Source organism: Moschus berezovskii, chromosome 9 (genome assembly GCF_049115385.1).
Source record: "Moschus berezovskii isolate FMDL1 chromosome 9, NW_MosBer_1.0, whole genome shotgun sequence".
Taxonomy (NCBI): Eukaryota; Metazoa; Chordata; class Mammalia; order Artiodactyla; family Moschidae; genus Moschus; species Moschus berezovskii.
The window spans coordinates 50,862,521-50,879,154 of NC_142468.1; the positions used below are offsets into that span (position 1 = coordinate 50,862,521).

A 16,634-nucleotide genomic window follows, 5' to 3' on the forward strand; every position below is an offset into this window, starting at 1 on the left:
CAGAGTACATGCTTTAGTTCTTTGTATAAATTCGTATTTCTAAACTGGTATTATTTTCATTTTGATTGAAGAACTTCCTTTAACTTTCCTCATCGTGTAGGTCTGGTGCAGATAAGTTTTTCTTGTTCCATGTGTCTGAAATATTCTTAATATTTTTTTACAAAATGTATAGAGTTCTAAGTTATGATCTCTCTTTTCCTTCTTCCTTTCTTCCTTTTCCTCCTCCTCTCCCTGTCCCCTGCCCTTTCCCTCTCCCCAATAATACTAGGATTCACCTTATTTCCTCTGTCTCAGGGATTACAGTCCTATACTGCCCATGTCCAGTGTCTCAAAAGTATTGCTTAATGTATTTCATTTAGGAATTTTTTTTAATTTGTGTCGTTTCAAGTGTGAGGGTTAATCTGGTCTCTGTTAATCTGAACTCTGTCTTGTCTGAAAGTGTAAGTGAAAATGTAGTTTTTTAATTAGGCTAATCTGATAGGGACCGTGGATATGGTTCATCAATAATAGGAGTCCTGTGAGCAGCATATTATAAATGAATTGAGAAGTAAAACCAGCCCTGTTAGCTTTTCCTGCACAACACTGAAAATACTGGCTTATTGAAGAGATCTTTGGAATTTTTATATTGTATTCACTATTGTATAATTGCTTTGCTTACTACCAGCTATCCCAAAATGTTTGTCTAGTGATACTTTGTAATCAGAAACCAAAAATAATGTTCTGTTAGTATAATAAGGTTAGATAATTGCTACTAACTATGTGATCTTAGGCCTGCCCCTTGACTTTCCCGAATCTTTCCTCATCTCTGAAATAAGTCCTCTCTCTTAAGTAAATTATTTTCAACCAAGGTTTCCAGATTCTGAAAAGATAGTCGTAATGAGGGATTCACGATTTATTTTAAAATATAGTAAATAAGTCAGGCTTCTAACCCACTCGCAGGCTCCGACACTGCATTCTTTCTTTCCACAAGATTGTATAAAAGGTTAAAGTGGGTTTTGTTAATATGGGCAGTGTTTCCAGTAAAGATATTAACAAGCAGGACTCCATCACCGAAGACATCTCACCCCGCGTTTTGGGAACAGAAGGGTTACTTTCTTGATGAAGGAGAAACTGATAGTTCACACATGAAGGCGATGTTTCTCTGATTACATTTCACTTTTACTTGGATAGTGGCCCATTTGAGGAGAGAATCATTACTTAGTGAATCAGTTTCTTGTTATTACTGGCTTTAAAGATGCTTCTACTAGGAGACAGCATCCGAATGATATCTGTCTTGCACTCTGATTCCAACGCTGTCCTTTGGGGCCAAGGCAGCCATTTTTATATTTGAAAACTAGCAGTTCCACAACATAAGTGATCAAGCTTTGTTCTGTGTTTTCTTTGTTTTGTGATTATGCACATTCCTGAGCTTTAGCCTCAGAGGTTCAGATACCATCGGTCTTGGGTGTGACTTAGGAATGTATAGTTTAAAAATGATTAATGATTCTAAAAAAAAAATAAAATAAAAATAAAATATAATAGAAAAAAATAAAATAAAATATAGTAAATAGTTGCATCCAGTAGTTTACTTAGTGTGTTTTAGGGACCTCTTGATGTCCCTGGGACCCCTTTAGAGTGTAGGTTAAAACTATTTTCTTGATACTACTAAAACTTTGCCATTTCAGTATTATTCTTTTCTGAGTTTAATGTGGAGTTTCTAAATGCTGCATCTTATATGATGATGTCAGCTCTGACAGTTCTTGTGTTTTTAAAATTCCTTAGGTTTAATTTCTCATATGGTAATTATCAGTGAATATGTCCCACTTCGCTGGTGCCTCAGTGGTGAAGAATCTGCCTGTCGTGCTGGAGAGGCGGATTTGATCCCTGGGTCGGGAAAATCCCCTGAAGTAGAAAATGGCAACCAGATCCAGTATTCTTGCCTGGAAAATTCCATGGACAGAGGAACCTGGAGGGCGGCAGTCTATGGGGGTGCAAAGAGTCAGACACAACCGAGCAAGCAATGAAATGACTGATGTCCCACATAAACAGAAGACTTTTGGGGTTCTTGGTCTTTTAGGATAAAAGGTTTTTTATACAAGAGGTCCTGAGACCAAGGGATTCTGAGACCGTGAAAATGGATGGCCTAATAGAAATTATTCTCTGTTTAAGTATGTATTCTATTGCCAGGTTTCTTAGTGCTGGAGATGGGGAAAATAAAATTAGTGGCTAACAGTAAGTCATCTGCTGTCATGATCCCCAAGTTTAAATAAATTCTATACCACTGTCTTACCTTGGGATAGTTATTTAAATTCATTAGGAGAAAATTTCCTCATTTAGGAGATGGAGAAAATATGGTTTCTATACATAGTTTAAATTAGCTGATAGAATGCATGACAGTCCTCGGTAGCATATAGTAGTCACTCAGTGAAAGCTAGCCGTGATGCTTATGATGTCACCGGAGGCAAGCTTAGTGATATTTTTGTTATCTGATTATCACTGTTTCATTTTTCTCTGCCTGCCTGTCACTGCTTATTCTTCTTTGAAACTGTGCTGGTATATTGCCATTTTCTAAACTATACTCAACCCAGGAAGTTTAACTTGGAGGTTGGCAGACTGTCTTCAGCTTCTTTCAAAATATCACTGGTCATGCCAATTTGTCCCTTAAACTAATAGGGAGTCTAATATTACTATCAAACCTTTGGAAGCTATGATGTGAAACATCCGAGGCTTAGACCTCATACAAGAGTTTTTAAAAATAGTTTCAGATACTGTCTCTTTCTTCTTCCAAACTGTGAACTCCTTGAAAGCAAAGACTGTTTTATTCATCCTTGTATCCTAGCACTTAGCACAGTGCTTGATATTATTTGGCAGTAGTACTTACATATACATATGCATTGTCACACTTTCATTCACACATTTTTACCTCTTTAATTTTGTAAATAACTAGATTAAAATAATAGGAGAAGACAGGTAAAAGAAAAGAGAGATGGTTAGAGGAAAGAAGAAAGCCAGAAGGAAGTCAGGAGAAGTACAAGAAGATCCCCTCTCATAAGTGTTGATAAACCCACCTGGTGGCATCTATAGTAGAATTTAATAGAATACACTGAAAACATAAGAAGTTGAAGCAGACAGGCAAACGAGAGAAAATCAATTTAGTTATTACTATGAATGAAATTGGCAGATTTGATCAATAAGGTGATAAGTCAGTTTCTGCCACTGTTAGCCTTAGTATCCAAGTGGCACATCTCCCAATCTCTCTTAGGAGGCATATATATATTAAAAAAAAAAACAAAAAACTGGTCTTATTGTGAACTAGTATTGATTATCAAAGGAAAGCCAGTCTTCGATGTTGCTCATGATCTGAAAATTTTGCATGATGTACTTAACTAATCTTGTATTTTTTTAAGTATCTGAAAAATTTGTACTGGGTGAAAATGAAAATATAGTAAAACAGTATCAATTTAGACTAAATGTCTAAATTACAGGGTAATTTTACTTTTAAGGAAATAACTATCTTATTATTATTTTAATTAGGTATATTAGTTGTAAGTATTCTAATGAATTAGTACCATTTAAATTTCCTTGTCAGTTTCATTAAATTTTGCTGTGCTTAGTCACTGCGTCATGTCCAACCCCCATGGACTGCAGCCTTCCAGGTTCCTCTGTCCATGGGGATTCTCCAGGCAAATACTGGAGTGGGTTACCCTGTCCTCAGGGATTTCCCAACCCAGGGATCGAACCCAGATCTCCCACATTGCAGGCGGATTCTTTACCGTCTGAGCCATCAGGGAAGCCCAAGAATACTAGAGTGGGTAGACTATCCTTTCTGCAGGGGAATCTTCTCAACCCAGAATTGAACTAGGGTCTCCTGTATTGCAAGTGGATTCTTTACCAGCTGAACTACCAGGGAAGCCCTTCATTTAACTACCAGGTTTAGAATACACATACACACATCAGAGCAAAGATTTTCTCAGATAATAGATCTCATAACTATTTGTTTGTGTACTTGCTGAAGTTGCTGTTTTGTGTGTTATTACCATATTGCATGAAGAATACTATCCTTATGCAGTAGCATCGTGGTCATGGAGTGAGATGCTTCCACTTAGAAGCATTCAGAACTCATACTAACTGAACAGTAGGTTCACCCCTATTTCTCATACTCACTGTAGGGTGCATGCTTTTTTTTAGGAGAGTGAAAGAAGGGTTTCTGCTTTCCTTTTTATGAGTTCACATAATTTGGTTAGATAAATATATGTACGATTTGAGTAAATTATGATATCTAGACATGTGATTAGAAAAAGTTGGTTTGCTTTTGTTCATGTTTTGCGAATTAATGAATGAGTGCTCCCCCAGGGATCATTCCTCAGCAGTATATTGGAATTACTCAGAGGCCTTGCTAGTTAGGCACCTGATGAAGGAGTAGATAGCTTTACTTACTGATTTTTAAAAGCAAGGAGATTGACAAACACGCAGAAATAAGTAATGGGTCTTTTTATAAAAAAGTGCCATGAGAAGGGGGGGTAATGTATTTAGAATTTAATTCCTCTGATCTTCATAGTAGTAAAGGCTAATCTAGAAAAATTTCTTTAAATATATCTTTGAAATGTTAACATATGGATGGAAAATATAGTGATTCTAAAGCTGCAGTTGTGGGATATTTATAGACAGATAACGATTTTTTAAATTCTTTCTTAAACTCTTTTGGCTTTGTCAGAAATATTTTAAATTCTTTGTCAACTAAAAAGTTCTAAAGTTAAAACTGGGAGATCATTCAGAATCCAAGAAAAACTTGCTGTGTTCTTTCTCTAAGCTAGTCATTTAATATTGAAATCTTTGTTAAGAGAACCATGCTTAGTTTTCAGAAGCCCATTTATCATTAAAAAGTCACGTCTGAAATTCAGTTATGTTTTCTTTATCAAATATATTCAGAGTACTTATACCTACCTCTATATCTGATGATGATGCCTTTCTGTTTTTCAAAGGAAGTCCTGACATTTCAGCTGCTGAGAATACTGCAAGAAAACTGGATAGGTCAGAAAACAGGGGCCTTATTGTCCGTTGGTATTATGTAGAAATAAAAATGTCTTATTTTGCCCTTTCTTTGTTGGAATATTAATATGGTACCTGTGGTCCTCTAGCCCTGTAACCACCATGGGCTTTGAGGATCTAGGAACTGAAGAAGGGGGTGATGGGTTTGTTTATAACTAGTACTTTTATATTCAGTTTCTATGTCTGGGTAGTTTCATTGCTGCAAAACAAGTCAGATTCTCTAAGTAAGACTTAATGCTGCCTCTGATACTTTTTCTCTGGTTGAACCTCAGGTTGAAGTTGGATTTCAGGCTGTCACCCTAAAGATTTTTATGTCTGTGGGAATGATTTAATTTTTTTTAGTATTTTCAGTCTTGCACCCAGGCCATTCAGATGCCCCCTTTAGTTTACTGAAATGGAGTTATACAGTTTTTCTCTAGATTTTTTTCTCCCCATTTTGTTACAATGAATAATAATTCTTAACTGTAATTGCCAAGTTATTATCATAAACTCCATCTTACAGGAGGACACTCAACTACTGGTCCTAATGGTATAAAAATTTGCTTCTAGATTTGTTGGGGTCTCTATTCTCATTCTTTATAGGAACTGAATCAACATTACAATAGATTGCTGCAGTTTATTACCACCTTGGGCAAGCGGAATGTTCTGCAGGAGGAATGAACACCTGTATTTGATATTCACTTACCAAAGGATTTTCCCTTTCCCATTTTGTTTGCTTTTTCCCCTATCACAATCTGTATGTTTAAAAAGTTCTCAAAAGCTTTTATAACTGCCTCCATTATTTTGAGCATCACTAACCAAATTGGGTGATTAGGATTTTTTTATTGTTTTTTTCCATTTTCCTGGCTATATTCCTTTATCACCTATGAATTATTATTCAGATAAATACAGTCTTTATTTTGCGTGGCTTCAGCTTATCATTGAGCTACTCAATTCACAATTCTAGAGAGGAACAGTTATTTCTAGAGAGACAGCATTGCATGGTGGTTTCTGGAGTCAGACTGCCTGGATTTAAATTCCCATCCTGCTACTTGCTGTTGTATATCAGGTGAATTGTTAAATTTTCAGTGCCTTTTTCGTTATGTATGGCTTGGGAATAATAGTTCATAGGTTGTAAGGATATTCAGTAAAGCCTGTAACTCAAGTTCTGGCATATAGGATCATTAAATATATGCTGATGCTATTATTAATGCTGGCATAGAAAACCTTAAATTAGATGAATTGAATGAAGAATTGATTATTCCCAGAAGGAATCATTCACTGATGCTTCAACTATGGCTTACTTACTTTCACCTTTAAGGAAATAAATCTAGGTCAGTGATTCAGCACCCATATGAGCCAGTTAACAAACATTATTTTGGGACTTCCAGTGGTTAAGACTCTGAGCTTCCACTGCAGGAGGTATGGGAACAAGCCCTGGTCAGGGAACTAATAAGATCCAGCATGTCACACAGCAAAAGGGGCGGGGGGAGAACACTGTTTCACTGTTATACTTTTAATATGGACTTCCTCTTAAAAATGAGTGGCTTTACTCAGAAATAAATCCACGCACATGTGGGCATCTTATCTTTGACAAAGGAGGCAAGAATATATATAGTGGAGAAAAACCTCTTCAAAAAGTGGCATTGGGAAAACTGGACAGCTATATGTAAAAGAATGAAATTAGAGTACTTCCTAACACCATGCATAAAAATAAACTCAAAATGGATTAAAGACTTAAATGTAAGGCCAGAAACTATAAAGCTTTTAGGGAAAAACTAGAACACTCTTTGACATAAATCACAGTAAGATTGTCTCTGACTCACCTCCTAGATTATTGTAAATAAAAACAAAAATAAGCAAATAGGACCTAGTAAAAATTAAAAGCTTTTGCACAGCAAAGGAAACTATAAACAAGATGAAAAGACAACCCTCAGAATGGGAGAAAATAACTACAAATGAAGCAACTAACAGGATTAATCACCAAAATATATTAGTTCATATAGCTCAATATCATAAAAACACACAACTTGATAAAAAATGGGCAGAAGATCCTAAATAGACATTTCTCCAAAGAAGACATGCAGATGACTGATAAACACATGGAGAAAAAATGCCCAGCATCACTCAGTATTCAGTTCAGTTCAGTCTCTCAGTCGTGTCTGACTCTTTGCGACCCCATGAATCTCACCACACCACGCCTCCCTGTCCAACTCCCGGAGTTCACTCAGACTCATGTCCATCGAGTCGGTGATGCCATCCAGCCATCTCATCCTCTGTTGTCACCTTCTCCTCCTGCCCCCAATCCCTCCCAGCATCAGACTCTTTTTCCAGTGAGTCAACTCTTTGCATGAGGTGGCCAAAGTATTGGAGTTTCAGCTTTAGCATCAGTCCTTCCAATGAACACCCAGGACTGATCTCCTTTAGAATGGACTGGTTGAATGCAAATCGAAACTATAGTGAGGTATCACCTCACCATCAGTCAGAATGGCCATCATCAAAAAATCTACAAACAGTAATTGCTGAAGAGGATGTAAAGAAAAGGGAACCCTCCTGTATTGGTGGGAATGTAAATTGATACAGCCTTTGTGGAACAGAGAATGGAGATTCCTTTAAAAACCTAGAAATAAATCTGTCATATGACCCGTTAGTCCCACTACCAGGCGTATACTCTGAGAAAGCCCCAATTCTAAAAGACACATTTACCCCAGTGTTCATTGCAGAAATACTTACAGTAGCCAAGACATGGAAGCAGCCTAGATGTCCATTCATCTGTCAACCAACAGATGAATGGATAAAGAAGTCCGTTTATATAATGGAATATTACTCAGCCATAAAAGGAACAAATTTGAATCAGTTCTAGAGAGGTGGATGAACCTAGAGCCTACAGAGTGAAGTAAGTCAGAAAGAGAAAGAAAAGTATTGTGTATTAACACATATAGATGGAATCTAGAAAAATGGTTCTGATGAACCTAGTGGAAAATGGACTTGTGGACACAGCAGGAAAAGGTGAGGGTGGGATAAATTGAGAAAGTAACATCGACATATATACATTATCATGTGGAAAGCAGATTGATAGTGGGAAGTTGCTAAATAATACAGGGAGCCTGGTGCTCTGTGATAACCTAGAAGGGTGGAATGGGGAAGGGAAGGGGGGCTCAAAAGGGAAGAGGGATATAGATAGATAGATAGATAGTAAGGACTGATTAGCCTTGTTATGGCAGAAACTAATGCAAAATTGTAAAACAACGAAAAAATGAGTGGCTTTAGTCACAGGAGTGGGAAGAGGTAGTGAACATGACACATGGTCCATATCACCATGGATCATTACATAATCCAAAAGGATCATCCTGAGTATTCTACTAGGATATGCAGTATTGATTTAATCATGAACTATGAATTATTATGTTTTTGAGATTGCATCCAAGTACTGCATTTCTAACTCTTATGATGGCTACTCCATTTCTTCTAAAGGACCCTGAGTTCTCCAGGCCAGAATATGGAGTCGGTTGCTTTTCCCTTCTCCAGGGAATTTTCCCAGCCCAGAAATCAAACCAAGGTCTCCTGTATTGGTAGGCAGATTCTTTACCAGCCGAGCAACCAGGGAAGCCCAATAGTACGTTGTTATTTTTTCTACCTGATATTTTAAAATAAATTTTTAACATATAGGACAGGTGTTTTGTATTGAACATAAGAACATTGTCTTGCTCAATGACTGGTATGATGTATTTTTTTACACTTAGTTATTATTTCTTAATGCATGGATTTTAATAAATTTACTTTATTCTGATATTTGATATATTTGAATTGATTTCATGAACATCAGCAAGTATTTTTACATATTTATTGAGAAGTTATGTGTTCAGTCTTTGACATGCAATAGCAAAAGATAAAAGGTTTAAAATATGTAAATTATGAGGTTCTTTTGCAACTGAACCTCATTTTATCTTTCTTTTATCTAATTTTCCCTGGTTGTGTAGTTTGTGGATGGGGTGGAGGAATTATTGTTTAAAAATCTGAGCTCTGCCAGACTAAATGAGGTGCTTGTGGTGTAGAGGATTTTACCATGTACTAGTCTCTATGACTTACAAGATAATATAAACTAGTTCCTTTCTGACTTTAATTTTCATATTAATTTGCATATGAATCTCCTAAAGATCTCAAAATACACATTCTGATTTTTTAGGTCTAGGATACACTCAGACAAGTGTACAATCAGTATGTTTGTCTATGAGTAAGCTAAACTGAAAGGTTTCACCAGTTTTGCCCACCTGCTTCTGGGAACCACCAGTCTATTCTCTGTACCTATGAATTCCAGTTGTTTGTTTAAAATTCCGCTTATCAGTGAAATCATTAGATATTTGTTTTTCTCTTACTTCAGTTAGCGTAATGCCCTCAAGATCCATCTGTGTTGTGGGAAATGCCGAGATTTCCTTCCTATTTATGACTGTCAGAGAGGATCAGAAATTTATTAGAAAGGAAGGAGTTGTTAAAGAATCCATGAGTGATTTTAAGTAATGTGATTTAAAACACGTTCAGTATTGTTTTGTACCACTCCTATGAATTCTAATTAGAAGACATAAAAACATTAAAGTGAAAATTTTTAATTGCATGCAGGTTTTAAATTACATGGGAAAGCAGTTTTTTTCTTTTGCCTCATGACTTATTTTTCTCCTTTAAAAACACATGAAATTTTTAAAAATACTATGTATAATATGAATATAATCTATTAATAAAGCTTTTGCAGTCAGTATAAAGTCAGTATGTTTGTTTAGAAATAAACTGAATTCATAAGATTTCCTCAAAATTTTATGTATGATGCACTGTATTTCACAGTAAAATTTTTTAAGATAGATAATTTTCTAATCGAGTTCACTTTTCTTTTCACTATTTAAAATTTTTTGCTTAATGGAACATCAGTTCCTGAACTAGAACTTACTGGCCTCTGTAAGTTTTGCCAGTTAATGGGAAGAAGGCAAAAATCTATACGTTAGAAATCATCAACAGAATATTATTTCTTGTCTGAACTTAGTGTCTATAGTTTTGGGGAGAACCAGATAATACTTGGTGCTGAATTTTATTTTTTTAATTAAATGTTGTTTTCTGTGTTCTTACAAGCGTCAGTTCTTCTGGTACTGGTTATTTATAACCTTACAAACTAAAGTAGTGTAAATGGGCTAATATTTTTTAAATAAAATAGTTTCTTTTACTTCTTTTTGTACTTGTAGTAGAAGAATGTTTTCACTTTTTGTGTATTATATGTTAATGAATTTCTGATTTTGATGTAGTCATTGTTTGAGGAATTGACATTCAAAATCTATAAGGGGGAATGATAGATGAATTCCAAAGACACCCTCTGTTTGTTAAGTTTTTATTGAATAAGAGAATATAGAATTGAAAAATGGAGATCTATAATACAGAAATAGTCTGCCAGAATTACATCTGATTGTTTCTAACAGATAGCATTAGCAGTTACTTGGATAAATTTATGAACATGAATGGCTCAACTTAGAACGGAACTTGAGTGAATTTTTTTCAGTGATCCTTTGTGATCTTATGTTCAGAAGTATTTTTATGTCATTGTGCTTAAGCAGTATTTCATGTATTCATCATATTTTCTGAGGATCCTTTCCACCTCTGTAAGATTTTGATTCTTCTTATCCTCCCACCCGTGGTAGTTCAAGACTTGCTCTTCAGTCTGAGGTTTTGGTAATTCTGTGAAACCACTTCTTTTTAGCATTCATAAAGAAAAAGTTACCTGGAGAGATTATTCATCCTCTCAAGAAAAATTTAAGCTCTTAGTTTACATGTGAAGTTCTGTGCTGATCTCTTTTGTAGTAATAAAAAGGAATAAAACTTTGTTGCCTTTTAGTAACTCATGGATCTGGATGACAAAACCCAGATCTATCAAGAAATTTTATTATTAACACCTGATCTAGTTAAGAATAGCAGAACCTTAATGTATTGATTATTAAGTAGCTTTTTCAGAGGTAGACCTGATTGATTAACTGAGAGCATTTTTCATTTTTCCTTCATTCATTAAATGAACAGATTTCATTAGTCACATACTACGTGTTTGTTAATGTCCCTGTCACTAGTGATAGGATAATAAGTGATATAGACACAGTTCCTACTTCAGGTAACAGACTATTGTGATCAGATTAACTCATTTGTCTTTTTCGTAGATAAATTTACCTGAAAGAGACATTTTAAAGGATTTGTTTAAAAACTATAACTCTATATACATAGACATTTATTTCCTTGTCTGTCATAGGAGTAAGTCAAGAAATACAATGAGTACACTTTTTTTCCTCTTTTAAATTGCATATGTTATTTCTTATTTTTATTTCTGTTTTTATATCTCTTTGAAGTATGACCACTCATTTATATCAGGCCTCATTCTGAGCTTTCTCTGGTGTCTTATGACTTTTGACTGACGTTATACTAGTTTTGGCCACTTAGGATTTCAATACTTTGTATGAAATCTTGTGGCTCTTTGAATACCAAAAATCTGTGGTTATTTGTTCAGTCCAATTAGATAAGCTAGCACCTTATTAACTTTCTTTCTGCTAATTATTGGGTATTCTAATTGAACCTTTATGATATCTGAAGTCCTGCAGCCTTTTAAGGATTTTGCAACTGAACCCTCTCATCCATCTGTCATTTTTTGAGGACTTGCTGTGTATGTAACAAACATTGTTCTGGGCTGTAATTGTGAGAAAAAGAGACATGGTGCCTGCCTTTTCAGAATTTGTAAGTCATAACCATCTGTAACTGAGATGATAATAATAATGGCTAACATACATTGTGTTGCACATAGAAAAACTCATTTAATCCTTATAACAACCTGTGAGATAAATATATTATTATTATCCCTATTTTACAGATAAAGAAGCTGAGGCAAGAAATGTTACTTTGTTTCAAGTCACACAGCTGGTATGTGGCAAAGATGAAATGCAGGCCTGTTAGTCTGGCTCCAAGAATTCCACATTTATCCACTATACCTATACTGTGTAATTATAACATAATTCTGAACTGATGGTATAATTTAAATGGATGATTAAATAGATAAATTCAATAAGTGTGAGCAGTGATATGTTGGAAATGCTTGCCACTGTGGGAGCCGAAAATGAATTCACCCAGTTTGGTTAGGGTCAGGGAAAGCTTTTCTGAGAAAGTAAATCTTTATTGAAAGAGCCTTTCTCCCCATCCCTTTTTATCTCTTTAAAAGAATTGAAAATAATATTGTACAATAAGATTAGACAGTGGTTTTCGTACAAAGAAATAGCCACATGGTTTAGAAAAATCCCTTCTTGGGAGAGTTCTCTGGTGATTATGCCATATTTACTGGTTGAGTGAAATAAAAATTTTAAAAGAACTATTTAAAACATTAGGCAGCAAAAAAAGTTCTTGTATTTTTGAGGAGACAGAGGAGAGGAGATCAGTATTGTGTAAATAGCACTGGCTGCTTTGTTTTTTAATAATTTTGTTTATTTATGGCTGTGCTGGGTGTTTGTTGCTGCGTGGGCTTTTCTCTAGTTGTGGAGTGCAGGACCTACTGTCTAGTTGTGATGCTTGGACTTCTCATCGTGGTAGCTTCTCTTGTTGCAGAGCATAGGCTCTGGGGTTCATGGGCTTCAGTAGTTGTGGCACATGGGCTCAGTAGTTGTAGCTCCTGGGCTCTAGAGCACAGGCTCAATAGTTGTGGCACACAGGCTTACTTTGCTCTGTGGCATGTGGGATCTTCCCGGATTGGGGATTGAACCCATGTCTGCTGCATTAGCTGGTGGATTCTTCACTACTGAGTCAGCAGGGAAGTCCTATTTTGTTTCTGATAGAACAAAAGATTGGTTTGCTTATGTGCTCTTTAAATTAGTTTTTAAAGGGATAGCAGCTTTAATTGATTGTTGTCTTATTGTGACAAGAATTAAAGTTTCTAAATTCTGTACCATAAAATGAACATAGAGAAAAGTGTGAAATATTTTGTAGAATATACTTCATAATATTAAACCTTTTATGAAGTGTTATACATTCATAGATGGGAGTATTTAAAAATTAGAAATTGTAATTTAGATATCAAATACAGAAGGAACAGTTTTTATAAACTCTGTGTATCAGCTGATTTTATCAGTGATTTATCTTTTGAGTGCTTTCCATTTTTATTGTAAGGCAGAAACAGTTTTTTAAGGGTGTGTTGGGAAATATTTTTGTGGTTAGTAGCGTACTTTGGCTAAAAAGCTACTGTGATAGATGAATCTGATAGTTCTGCTTGGTCCTCCATAATGTAGTGTTTATCATCTCTTATGAAAATCTCATTTTTATTAATGAGATTATTATCTATTTTCCTGGTAAAACCATTTCCCAGAATTTAGGATCTTAATTAGGAATTCCAGGGGGTCAGGTTTGGCCCCTTTTATTACCACAGTGATTTTCTGTCAGTTAAAAATATGTATCATGAGAGTTATTTATTTAATGATCTCACTGGTTTACTTTATATTCCAAAATTGAAAAAGCTTTCATTGTTTAGTACCATTTGACTGATCTCCTTGGGCTCCGTTTTAACGGTTATTTGTTTGGCTTTTGTTCCTTTCTTGTTACTCCAACCTTTCCCTCTGGGCAATCACCTTCTGCTCATTTTCTCCCACCCTTTGATGTTCTGGCTATTCTGCTTCCTTCCTTGCTTTTCTGTCAACTCCATTCAGCATTATACCTTTTGCCCTTCCTCCTAATAGACATCCATGCTTTTTGCTTAACTGTGTGTGGTACTTAATGGGGTCTGCTGTTTAAACTCTTGGTCAGCCAGCTCATTTCTTTCATTAAAGCTCTATTTGACATCTGTCTTCTACAGAAAACTAAATGGATGAGTACTTAACTACATGTATAAAAATATTATGTTACTCTAGTTGCTTTAGATTTTTATGTTAACTTTGATATCTCCCCCTAATTTTTACTTACCTGGAAACTTACCATGTTTTAATGTAGTTCTGATTGGTGGGGTTGGGGCGGAGGGAACCCAGCTATCACTTTTGTAGACTTGAGTTTTTCCTTTGTATATATGAAAAAGATCTTTATTTCTAGATTGTCTAGATTTTTGCTGCTAGAAGTGTGGTGCATGGATAAGTAAGCATAACCATGACCAATTGGTTATAAATGCAGAATCAAACTGGAAGAGGAGAGTGAAAAAGCTGGCTTAAAACTCCACATTCAAAAAAAGAAGATCATGGCATCTGGTCCCATCACTTCATGGCAGATAGTGGCAGAGACAATGGCAACAGTGACAAACTTTATTTTCTTGGGCTCCAGAATCACTGCAGATGGTGACTGCAGCCATGAAATTAAAAAGACACTTGCTCCTTGGAAGAAAAACTATGACAAGCCTAGACACTATATTAAAAAGCAGAGGCATTACTTTGCTGACACAGGTCCATCTAGTCAAAGCTATGATTTTTCCAGTAGTCATATACGGATGTAAGAGTTGGACCATAAAGAAAGCTGAGCACCGAAGAACTGATGCTTTTGAACTGTGGTATTGGAGAACTCTTGAGAGTCCCTTGGACTGCAAGGAGATCCAGCCAGTCCATCCTAAAGGAAATCAGTCCTGAATATTCATTGGAAGGACTGATGTTGAAGTTGAAACTCCAATACTTTGGCCACCTGATGTGAAGAATTGACTCATTGGAAAAAAACCCTGATGGTGGAAAAGATTGAAGGCAAGAGGAGAAGGGGCTGACAAGAGGATGAAATGATTGGATGACATCACCGACTCTATGGACATGAGGTTGACCAAGCTCCGAGAGTTGGCAATGGACAGGGAAGCCTGGTGTGCTGCAGTCCATGGGGTGTCAGAGTTGGACACAACTGAGTGACTGAAATGAACTGAACTAGTCAGTGGATATGAACATTGAGGTTTGCAAAGCACTGTTGTAGGTATTACCCAGCTAGTTGACTCAGTTAACATGCTGACTGAGAAATACCTATGTTCATTTTCTGGAACTGATCTTATTTGTTTGTAAATTGTTTAAAAGTTATTTTCTGGGTGGGTATCACTTCCACTATGAGACAGCAATGATAAGAATAGTCTCAAACAGTAGCCAGTCCCAGTTTTTTAAGTAAGGAAGGTCCTGGCATACATTCCTGGAGAAGGAAATGGCAACCCACTCCAGTATTCTTGCCTGCAAAATTCCGTGGACAGAGGAGCCTGGCAGGCTGCAGTCCATGAGGTTGCAGAATCTAACACAACTGAGTGGCTAACACTTGGCATATATCGATCTAAAACTGACAGACATTTAAAGTCCAGTTTCATTGTTCCATCCTCCGTCATCGCTTTGCATCTATGGATGAAGATTCCTTTCTTTTAGGCTGTGGCTTTTCAAAAATTCTATGCACTAAGATGAACCTTTGAGGTGTAAAAAAAAAATACTCAAATTTCTATTTAATTTTTATTTTATATGAATGAGAAATTAAGATATATTTGAAATGACTTACATCAAATTTCACTGTTTACACTATTAACGCTATGGTTAATAGTGTATGTTTATGAGTAAACAGATACTGAGGGCCCATATTCAGATCTTGCTTGTATGTGATGACACAGGTTTATCGATCCTCTGTGGTATAATATGACAATCTCAGATTTTATTAGTGGACTAAGATATAATCTTGTTTAACTTCTGTACTGTTCCCTGCTATATGTGGGTGCACATGGAAAATAGATAGTACTTACTGTTATTTGTTTATGGTTGATAGAAACATAATTGTTATGTTTTCTGAACACATATTAATAGGGGCTTAGAGTCTTTGCTTAACTGCAATATATGTGATGTATAAAGTTAATGTGTATAAAAGTCATTTGATGATACCCTGAAACTTAGATTTATTTATATACTTGTACTTTTATAGTTTTAAATTTTTTAAATGTTTTTATTTTTATAGTCATGAAGGGGAAAAGTTCTTTTTATTATACTTCAAGAATGAAGAGAATTGAGAATATACAAAATTAATCTTTTATTATCCTTTAACATTGAAATGAAGTGTGAACAGCATGGATGACCTACAAATGCATTTCTTTTGGCATTTTTCAAGAGTAATAGTTATTTAATGATGATAAGCAATATTTCAGTGAGTTTTTTGTAAGCTTTATTTATTGTCTTGTTTGACTCTATACCTAAGAATGACAGTGGGAGGGAGTGGCAGAGGAAAACACTGAGATAAATGTGAGATAGTAGGATGTCACTTAGCACTTCTTGAGTGTTTAATTTTAAGCAACAAAAGTAAACTCCAAGGAGTGACCTTAGCCAGGAGCCATTCTGTTTTGTATATAGCTCCTGCTATAGGTGGCTGTGACAGACAGGACTCTGGTTGTGGTTACCAGAGAACACCTTTGTAGTCATAACCAAGTTGTAAATGTCACCAATATTCTTTTTGAATGTCTCTCACATGTGTATCTGTGATTCTAAAGTAGATAAAAATGAAACAAAGACTCATTTGGGAGTTAGCACTCCCAGCAGATTAGTTTTAAACAGAATAGCAGAAGGAGTTGTGACATGCATCCATAAGCAATTGTAATGATTTGACATTATTTAGCCCTCAATTCCTAGCCCTTTGGTTGAACTGACAGCATCCCTGCA

General features: G+C 35.6%; 1 protein-coding gene across 7 annotated transcripts in view; it reads left to right on the forward strand.

The window, feature by feature from the left end:
* Nucleotides 1–16,634, forward strand: part of TCF12 (transcription factor 12) — a 397,887-nt gene that overhangs the window by 176,691 nt on the left and 204,562 nt on the right. Inside the window, exon 1 of one of the 7 annotated variants that reach the window (XM_055437095.2) lies at nt 11,926–11,943. The exons of the other annotated variants lie outside the window; for them this stretch is intronic. The gene's annotated coding sequence lies outside the window, so the exon portion shown is untranslated. Of the gene's footprint in view, nt 1–11,925; nt 11,944–16,634 lie in introns of those variants that run through there. 7 annotated transcript variants of the gene reach the window in all.